Source organism: Mandrillus leucophaeus, unplaced genomic scaffold (genome assembly GCF_000951045.1).
Source record: "Mandrillus leucophaeus isolate KB7577 unplaced genomic scaffold, Mleu.le_1.0 Scaffold188, whole genome shotgun sequence".
Taxonomy (NCBI): domain Eukaryota; kingdom Metazoa; phylum Chordata; class Mammalia; order Primates; family Cercopithecidae; genus Mandrillus; species Mandrillus leucophaeus.
The window spans coordinates 633,384-644,383 of NW_012101898.1; the positions used below are offsets into that span (position 1 = coordinate 633,384).

The window sequence follows — 11,000 nt, forward strand, 5'->3', positions numbered from 1 at the left end:
TGCTTCCAGTTTTTGCCCATTCAGTATGATATTGGCTGTGGGTTTGTCATAAATAGCTCTTATTATTTTGAGATACATCCCATCAATACCTAGTTTGTTGAGAGTTTTCAGCCTTTGCCTTCTTAAAGGTTTAATTTGCCCTTAGGTGGACAGAGAAGCATAAAGTTAATTTTAACTACTAGTTGGTCGCAGTTCAAAAGCCTTATGTGTGGTTTGAGTTTCAGCTTAGATCTTTCCTTACATGTCTTTCCTGACAGCTCCTCAGATTTAGATAGTGTGAGGATCAAAACTGTATGAAGGTGCTTTACTCTTGATAATCTGTGAACGTCAACTAGGATAATTTTGAGTGTATTTGAAATGTGTTTTGAACTCTTTGAGAGTCTAGGCAATTTCACTTGGGTTGTATGATTAATTTGCTAGGTATTAGGATGAAATCAAGAAACCTGCAGTTTGAATTGCCTTTGATTTTGTTTCTCAAAAAATGGGACAACAAAAATACCCACTTAGGACTACTGTTTCAGGCACTGTCTAATTGCATTTATCAGATCTTCTTGTATTCATTCCATGAGGAATCGAAGACCAGTTCAGTCAAGCAGCTGCCAAGGTTACATGGATAATAAAGGGCACATTCCCAGATCAAGCCCATGTAGACTGATTCTAGATTCTGATTTTGAACTGCTCTATTTCTGAATTGGAGTTTAACTTCTCTGTTACCCCTAGATTAATGGTGAGTGTTTTCTCTCTCTCACCCGAGTTAATTCCACTAACTCTAATCAGAACCCTAATTTAGCATATTTCCAGTAGAGGTATCCTACTCTAGAGTTTTTGTGCTATGTCTTAACTGTATTTTATAAATGAAGGGACATATTCCTCTGTAACATATGGGTGTATTGTATAATCTTTGAACAGGCAAAGGCATTCCAGAGAAAAGATAGATGAATTTCATATATTTGTATTAAAGCAATTCATTTTATTAAAACATAGATAAATAGTGGATCATTTAGGCAAGTTGCAGTCTATGTAGGTTAACCACTAAGCTATGCTTCCTGTCTTTGCATGCGTGTGTGTATATGTGTGTTTTTCCTAAAGATGTATCGAGGCTTAGTACTTTCAGGATGAGTTTAGTCCTGCACTGTGCCTTGAAAGATGAAGGGAGGTAGTTAGAGACAAAGATAAATTAACTGGTTAGCAGGATCCAGGTCCAAGTCCTTAGATGCCTATTAAAGAGTTCAGGCTTCACCCTGGCGGGAAGTAGGGAGATTTTTGAAAGACTGAGTACTAGAAGGACGTGATCAGGTTTGCAACTTAGAACTATCACTGTGGCTGCAGACATAAGAGTAGATGAGAAGGGTGGGTAGAAAGGTTAGGAAACTACGTTTTCCAAAGAAAAACATGGAAAGAACTGAAAGGGTGATCGTTGGAGTCAGAGCTAGGTAGAGAGTTTAGGGACTTAAGGAGGATTTGGTAAGAGATTTATTGTGAATCCTACATCCTAAAATTTTAATTTTTTTTTCTTTTCTAGAGATGATAAATAGCCAAAGATGTCAGTGGCACTCATGGACATAGTAAGCATAGTAGGAGCTGAAAAACTAGAAGCAATGAAAATGTCAACTATTTTGACCTAAAAGAAGCAGTGTCTTCGGGACATTTGGTCATAAAACCAGAAATTAAAGGATGAGAAAAACATTTTTCTGAAGCTTACACTTTCACATTTACTAGAGAGCATATTTGTATGGATGGGGTTGAGTAAACACTCAACAAAAGTTTCTTTAAAAAGAAGAAACCATCCTGGTTTGATGTTACATAATCACCAGTTACCCACTGCTCCCTTCCCTCCCCAAACTACCCTGTTGCTTACAGGCTCACCTGAGCTGAGAGGCAGCCCTCACTCCCCATTGGCACCTCACTGGGGCCTTCTTTATACCCTGGAGAACTTCACAGGGAATCTGTATCTGTAACACAAAGGCTTCCTGGTCCAGATGTAGATACTAGGTCTGACTGGATATTTAAGTCCTGCGGACTTACTCTGCCAAAATTATTTAATCATATAAAAATAATTTATAATTCTTATAAAGTATCCCATTCATAAAATAATGAATGTTGGGGTTATTGCATTTACTTGCACATGTACAGTATACAAGATTATACATTAATAATAATGTTTTCAAATAGTTATTGTCAAAGCTGTTTTTCTTATGTTTATGAAAGTGCTTATAAAATTAATGTTTTATGAGGCTAGAGATGTATATTTTGTAATTTCATTCTGATATTTGTTAATACTCACTTCCAGTGCTGGGTTTGGTTGATGAGATTGGCATTGTCTAATTTCAAGCTTTTTGAGTGTGTACTCTTTCATGGCAAGTACAAAATAACTATTAAAAAATATACAAATATGCTTAACAATCAGTAGACTTTCTCACATTGATTACTTACAACAGCTTTAGGTGGGGTGAATCAGATGCCTGTATTACAGAAGCATCTAATGCAAAGCAAAGTCAAATGACTTGTATGAGCGCACAGAGGTAGGTGTGGAAGAAAGTGAAACACTATTTTAGGTTTTAGTTACACTCTGCTGTGGTGTGCTGCCTCGTATTTGCATTAACCTGCAAATACTAGGGGTTATGAATTGTTTCTAAGTCTATTATTAAAAATAGCCTTGCTTCATTTCTTCCTAAAATGGAGACAAACGTGTATAGTGTCTATCTTACCAGTATGTGTAAGAATAATATCTTAATGTGTGTAACATGTTTATAGGAACCTGTATTTCAAAGAACTATTTTTGCAAGTGAGACTAACCTTCTAAGAAACTTTTTTATTCAAACTTTTTTCTCCATTTATAACTGTTCTATTATTTCTTAATGTTCAGAACCCTTTTCATTATCTGTAAGGCTAAGTTTTAGGTAAGTTATGAGAAAATAATAATAATATATGGAAAAGAAATGAATGAGGAGTCAAGATGTCTGTCAATCAAGAATGAGTATGTCAGCCCTTGTATTATGATTTTACCTGGGAGGTGATAATTATTGGATGATGTAATGTAAGGGCAGTGATACTACATGGTATGTAAGACTGTTAAAATCATTGAGGTAAGATATTACTTGAACTAAGCACAGAGATACAGACAGATTTTTAATGCATTTAATTATCAAAATATCGAAATTAAAGATTTGGTGTGGCTGTTCACTGGAAACAAATGGCAGACAAACAGAATATTTCTTGGAGTCATAAATGACATCATACTGTTGCCAACTTTCTGTGTAGCTTCTTTCTTCAGTTGGTCTTTGCTTAGATTTCCCTGTGTCAGAGAAGACTTCCCTGGACATCAGTGACAGTTATTGATTGCTCATGCTATGAGCTCTTCCCATTTCTCAGCCCGCTTGCAGTAGGTGAGGCCATGATACTAGTTATAGCTGATTGCTTAAAGACTTTAAGGCTCCATATGTGACTTTCCAGCTCTTGTCCACTGCTACTCTGGCAGGACTACGGAGGTGCCCCGTGTTTCAGATAGGGCAGCCTCCATCCGCCTGTGTCCCTGAATGACTAGAGCACAACCACTGGTGACCTGTGGTGGACACAGAATGTGGGTAAGAAATAAACTTATGCTACACCATTGGGGTTCAGGGGCTAACTTGTTACCACAGCATAGTCAGCCTTTTCTAGTACCCCATTCTGTCTAAATTTTGCAGTCCTACCCCACTCCATGCCTCCCCAACCCTTCACTCTGCTTAGTTTCTTTGTAGCACTGGTCACTGCATGACCTGTCTTTGTTTTACTTTCTCACATCACTTCTCCCTGCCTCCATGCACATACACAAAAATTTAAACTCCATGCCTGGCCAAAATAAATGTTTGGTAAATAAATTCTGCCAGTTCTGTTTGCAATTTCTCAGAAGCAAGGAAAGAAATCCTATATAAAGTGGATCTGTGCTTTGGCAATTTTCATTTAGGGTAATTGCCCTTTTTTAAAATGGCTGTGCATTTTTTATGATGAATATAAAGTATTTAGCGGAAGTATTTTTTATTAAAATTGTTGAGCTTGTGGAATGACTCTAGCAGCCTGTGTGAAAGAAACACTATGCTAGAGAGTCGTCTTTCTGCCAGGTGTAATCGTTACATTTAGCTCTAGTTCTCCATGGGAGATCCATGCAGAGATGTGAAAATGGGATGTGTCTTCCTTCTTGAAAGTTGCTCCAGGTTTTGGCTTCAGGTGCCTCCTGTTTTCTGCCCTCCCTTTTCCCTGGGAGTTCCTTCTGTTTACTTTCATGAGGACTCTGGGCATAAAACATATTTGTATACCTGGGTGTGTGGGAAGGAATTGAAGGCAAACGTAGCAGTCATTTCAGGCTGAAGATGTTAAGTAGTCATCTAGCACTTGGTTTTTGTAGAACCTCCTGTGGCCATCTCCACAGTGTCGTCTTGGAAAGAAATCTTGTGTAAGAACTGGTCTAAGGGCCACTGACCATGAATGATGGTTGTGGTGACAGCATGGCCATTTTAGAGACAGGCAGACCAGATATTGGTTACTTTGATTTTAGTTGACAAAGTTTACTTGCTTTTAAGTTTTGAAACAATACAGCAGTGTGAACTTCAAGTTGTAAACTTTCATTTAGAAAGTTCAAAATTTAGTTCAAATATAAAATATTCTGAATTTGAATAAAAACTTTAAAACTCATTCTTCCTTTTCAGTTGTTTTAAACACAAATGAATAAAGAATATGATTATCACCAATTATTACATGTTTATATTTCCGTTGTATACTGAAGGGAGTGGTAAAATGAATGCTGGAGGAGGATTTTGGTTGAGAAATTGGGAAGAGGACGAAGTAGCAACTAAGACTGAGACGAATGGCTAGTTAGGAAACTCAAGAATATTAAACAGTAGGGAACAATAAAGTGTTTCAAAAAGAACTTAAGGTGCAACTGAGTCTATTACAATTGATAGGTCAAGTAGGAGGAGAACAGAAGTATCCATAGAATTTGACAGCATTCAGGTCATGGAGACTGAGGAGTGATTTTTGTGAAGTGATAGGCACAAAAACCTGACATGGGTGGTTGTAAGAGGAATCAAGGAGAATGAGAATCCATGATTATTAGGGGTATTTCAGTTCAAGACATATTGAGGCTGGGTGTGGTGGCTTACACCTGTAATCTCAGCATTTTGGGAGGCCAAGAAGAGCAGATCACTCCAGCCCAGGAGTCAAGTCTAACCTAGGCAACGTGGTGAAACCTGGTCTCCACAGAAAGTTCAAAAATTAGCCAGGTGTGTAATGTAGTCCCAGCTACTTGGGAGGCTGAGGTGGGAGGATTGTTTGAACCCAGGAGGTCGAGCAAGCATGCAGTGAGCCATGATCTTGCCACGTACTCCAGCCTAGAAGATAAAGCGAGACCCTGTGTTAAAAAAAAGAAAAAAGACATTGAAAAGTAAAGTAAAAAAATCTGTTTAAAGTTAGAGAGCTAGATAAGAGAATAATGAAATAAAGCCAGTAGAAGGAAATAAATGAGAAAAAAACAGGCAATGACATAATAGAAAAATTTTAAAAAATAATAAACCTAAATCTATTATTGAAATGACTAATAAAAACTAAGGGAAAAGAGCAGAAATAGACATCATCATAAAAAAAGGGGGACATAACTATAGGTACAATAATTTTTAAAGAATCTGAAATAACATGCACTGCTTTCTGTGACCTCTTGGCTCTCAGCATCCATTTCTACATCATCATGATGAGGGGAAAATCAGGGTCTAGAGTCACAAAATAGGAACTGTGGCTTCTCAGAGGGGCAGTAGAGCATAGTGGTTTAAAAGCATAGACTCTGGCGTCAGACCACATGGGTTTGAAAACGTCCTGACCCTTATTGGTTGTGACTTGGCTAATACCTCAGTTTCTCATCTTTAAATGAGGATAATGGGAGTCCTTATGGCGTTATGTGAAAAAACAAGTCAGTTTGTGAAGAAGCACTTAGAATAGCTCCTAACATAAAGTGAACACTGTCTCGTGTGGGTATAATTGAGTCCAAAAATTTGTTTCATATATATGTGTGTGTGTGTATGTGTGTGTGTGTGTGTGTGTGTGTGTGTGTATGGTTTTTTTGTTGTTTTTGTTTTTTTTTGAGACGGAGTCTCGCTCTGTCACCCAGGCTGGAGTGCAGTGGTGCAATCTCAGCTCACTGCAAGCTCTGCCTCCTGGGTTCACGCCATTCTCCTGCCTCAGCCTCATAAGTAGCTAGGACTACAGGCGCCTGCCACCATGCCTGGCTACTTTTTTTTTGTATTTTTAATAGAGATGGGGTTTCACCATGTTAGCCAGGATGGTCGTGATTTCCTGACCTCGTAATCCGCCTGCCTCAGCCTCCCAAAGTGCTGGGATTACAGGCATGAGCCACCGCAACTGGCCTGTTATATAATTTTTAACTCTACTGACTGAAATGTATTATACCCCCTTCTTTAAAACGCAGCCAAGATAAATTAGGATCATTAGTGGCAACTTTATTTTGATTCTGAAGTATTAGTAAATCCTTTATTTTATAATTTTAAGCATTAAGTGAGCATTCGTAAACTTGAAAGGTTTAAGCTAGATCTACTCCTATCCAGAGCTAAATGAGTAGAAAATCAATACCCCAAGTTACCTGCTGACAGCCTAGTCACTCCCTTGTGTCCAGGGCCAGGTGTTCCTAAGTGCCTTCTGTTCTGAGTGATCCAGATTAGTCTAGGAAGCCTGTAAGTTGTTCTCTTGGTGCAATTTTGCTTAGAGTACCTACGTATCAAAGTGGCTTATTACCTCGAAACCCTAAAATCCTAATTTAAGTACGTTTAAAATACTTCAGCTGACATGATAAACTTTCCCCATCTGCAGAGGACATTAACTCAATTGCTAATAAAAGACTTATATGTGATGTTTTAAAATTATTTTTCCACATTTTTTATCTCTGTTAAATGCTGACTTTTTTCATTTTAAATATTACTGGCTGATACTTAAAGGAAATCCAAATACTGTCTTTGACAACCCTTAGATATTCATGGCTAGAGCTTATGAATCATGGTTTTCTTGAGTTAGGAAACATGTTACTATTAAAATAATTTTTCAGAGTGAGAGAATGCTAACGTAGATTAGTTTATTTATGTCTAAACAACCTAACTTTAGCATTTATTGTTTTCTGTTTGTGTGTGTATAATCTATCATTGTTATCAGAGACATAGCCAAAGAGGTGAAGATCCAGCTCACATGCTGTAAGGGGGTACAGCTACTCATGTGTGCTTCATCTGCAGAGTTTAGCAGAGGTCCTTATTAAGCGAGCTAAAAGTACTCACACAGGTGCTAAACACTGTGCCCAATATTTGTGTTGAAAGCAAACAAAAACAGCCCCTGACATCCAGAACTGATCTGACATTCACATTTAGACCTCAGTACAAGCTAGTCTGATGTTCATGGCCAGACCCTTGTGTTCTGCCCTTGGGCATGTACAGTCTCACAGAATGTCAGAAGTGCAGTCTGGAATCATAATAAAATGAGACAATAACAAGATCACTCTGCAACACAAAATTCTAAACATTCCCGTCACCAAATGAGTGCCTGCTACTGTACCAGTTATAGCTGTATCTTCATGCTAGTCTGGCCTCCCTATAGATAAGATTTATTGAGATACCCAATTATAGGTTCACTCAGAAATCTGTAATTTCTGACACCCTCCAATCTAGAGCAAGCCCCCACTTCCTTAGATGCTCTGCCAATTTGCCCAACCAAAGCCCAGTTCCTGTAAGAAGCTCTTAATAACACCGTCTTATTGAGACATCTCTTGGTTCCCTATGCTGTGTCTTCTCACTAATTGCAAGGAGGAATAAACCCAACCTGTTTATAGGTCTGTTCCAGTGGGCTTTGGGTAAAGGGTGTTGATGATGTATATTGTCTATTGAATCCTCAAGGCAATTCCATGACTTAGTTCTGTCAATTGAGAAAAATGATGACACAAATCTCAGTCATTTTAGGAGATTTATTTGCCAAAGTTAAGGATACGTCTGCGAGACAGGTCTATGCCCTTCTCCACAGATGAGTTTGAGGGCTCCAAATTTAAAAAGGAAAGGGTGGGAAATTGAGATGTACACAATTTTCATGTAAGAGGGGCATAGAGAAAAATAGTTAATCATGCCTTTGGCTCAGTGAATCTGCATTTTTACATAAGATGACATAAACAAATGGGGCAGAGAAAAATATAGGGAATCTGCATTTTACATAAGATAAACAGACAAAATGGGGAAGGGGAATAATCAGATAGGCATTTATGTCTGGTGGGCCAGGGTAACTGCACCTGTAAAGATAAGCTGTCAATTAACATTCTCGTGAAATTTTAACAGGCCACTAAGAATTTCCTTGTGGGCAAAATATGAGGAGGCATGTAGCTTTTCATCTTGTAGCCGTCTTATTTAAAACCAAAACGGGGAGGTGGGTTTGTGTGACCCAATTCCCAGCTTGACTTTTCCCTTTGGCTAAATGAGTTTAGGGTCCCAACATTTAATTTCCTTTCACGGTTCTCATTATTCTCATTCTCCAGGTGAGGAAGCTGAAATTCAGAAAGCTTAAGTATCTTGCCCAAGTTGATGTGGATAATAAATGGCACATCCAGGCTTCAGAATTAGGTCTGTTGTGCTCCCAATCCTATGCTCTTTAAAATTCAAGTTTTCAAATCACCATAATATTTTATACAGGTGGAAAATGAAATGTAACATACATTTAAGTTATGATACATATTAAAATGAACACACATGAATTTGCTACCCAACTTAGGAACAGGCAGGAATTTTAGATCTATCGTTGTATATTTCTTAAGGCTTTAAAAAATCCTATCCTATCTTTTTTATCTTATTTCCCAGAGCAAATCAGTTACCTATGTATTATGGTTATCATTGCCTTCCTTTTTTTTCTTGATTTTGTAAAATTTTGAAGGCAACTCAAATTTACAGAACAAAAATGCAGGTATAAAGTAACTTTTTCTTTTGTTTGTTTTTTTTTTCTCTTTTATCTCTTAATAAATAACTTTTTCCTGAACATTTTCAAGTAAGTTGCAAACCTGATGCCCTGATCACCCCCAAATATTTAGTATTTTCTACTAATAAGAACATTCTTCTGCTTAACGGCAATGCACAATCAAAATCATGAAATTAATGTTGATGCATAATTACCATACAATCCTTGATCTCCATTCATGTTTTACAGATTGTTCTCATAATGCCCTTCATATAAAGTAGAAGAGATCAGTTTAGAATCATACGTTAGTTGTCAACTAATCAATCAGCTAATCATCATAGAATCAATACTTAGTTGTCATGTCTCTTCCAGTGCTTGTGGTGTACGTTTTGATCACTTGATTAAGGTGGTGTCCTCCAGATTACTCTGCTATAAAGTTGTTTTATTTTCCTTTGTAATGAACAGGTATTTTGTGGAGAAGGTCTTTAAAACTATGCATTTAGTATGTTCCTCATGAAACTTTATATTAGTTGTTCATATCAATAAGATTCATGGTGGTTTATTTCATTCATTGGATTATAACCCATCACTATCATATATTTTGATGCTCAAATTCTTCCAGATTTAGCCCATGGGAGACTATTCATGTACCCTTGTTTCTTTTAGTGAAGAATATTTTAAATCAAAATCTTGGCTGTAAGTGTGCTTACAGTTATTGGAGTGCCCTTGCTCTCATCTGAATGCATAGAGCAAGAGAATGTAGAAAACCCTCTTTTTGATGCTCAGGCTCTGATACACCAACCCCATCCATGCCCACATCCATCTTGGGTTCTGACATTCCACACCAACTGATCATGGTCAGCCTTCTGACTTTGTTCAATCTTTGACAGTCATCCTTCCTTTGCATGGACATCTTCCCACCCACCTCAAGCTTTGACCCAAGTACAGCTGCTCCTTCTCATGGACATGCTCCTCACACCCTGTGGGCCCTGTCCTCCTATTGCCAGCTTAGATGATTTTCAGGAACGGACTTCTTACACTGGGCTTACCTATGAGATCATGCTTCTCTCCACAGGAATCCTCCATGCTTGTGCGTGTAATAGTTACCTAATTTGTTTTTACTGATGAATATTTTTCGAGGTATAAGTATGTCCAAATTTAAATGTCCATTTTTTGAAGATGCATATTCAGCTTGTTTCCAATGCATCCCAATGGACAACACTTCTTCATATGTACATTTGTATACATGTCTTCAGTATTCATACATATTCCTGTAGTGTGTCTCTAAGGACAGAATTGCTGGACCATAAGGTATACTGATGTTTCATTTATATTACAAGATAACATTATAATTTTTAAAAGCACATCTATTAACTTACTTCAGCCTGCATAAGCATATTGATACCTATGGTCACTAATATCTTGACATTTTCAGATGTTTTGTTTTCCAAACTAATGGTGGTAAGGTATCTAACTGTGGATTTAATTAGCATTCTTGGTTACTAAAGTTACTTGGTTGTAAGTTTTAGCATTTTTTTCTACATTATGATAGGAAAATCATTTTTATCTCTTCAAAAATATCTTACCCATTATTGGTTCTTTGTTCTTCAATATACAACAAAAAAGTAGCTCATCAAGTTGTTCAAAAAACAGTTTTGGGATTTTGATTGGTGTTTTATTGAACCAATGAATCTTTTTTCCATTTTTTTTTTTTCTTAGAAATGAAAGCTTTATCATTTTTCAGCTTTCTGTCCTTAAGCAAGTTATAGCTTCCCATTTATATAGATCTTTCTAAATATCTTTCAGTACAATTTTACATGTTTTTACATAGGCTATATATATATTTGTTAATTTATTCCTAGATATAACATCTCTTCCTGTTTTAAAATTATATCTTTTGAAAAGTTCCATGTTCTAAATTATATTTACTAATGTATATAAATGTGATTGGCTTTTCTGTATTGCTATTGTATATTTATTAAATTTATTAAATTTGAAACACTTGCTCATGAATTCTAATAGTTTACCTGCAGATTACTTAG

The 11,000-nt window shown here is 36.9% G+C and overlaps 1 long non-coding RNA gene across 1 annotated transcript in view; it reads left to right on the forward strand.

The window, feature by feature from the left end:
- LOC105538239 overlaps positions 1 to 4,669 on the forward strand; it is a 7,667-nt gene extending 2,998 nt beyond the window's left edge. Inside the window, exon 2 of the long non-coding RNA XR_001005864.1 lies at positions 1,523 to 4,669. This is a non-coding gene — a long non-coding RNA (uncharacterized LOC105538239). The remainder of the gene's footprint in view (positions 1 to 1,522) is intronic.
- Positions 4,670 to 11,000: the final 6,331 nt, after the last annotated feature.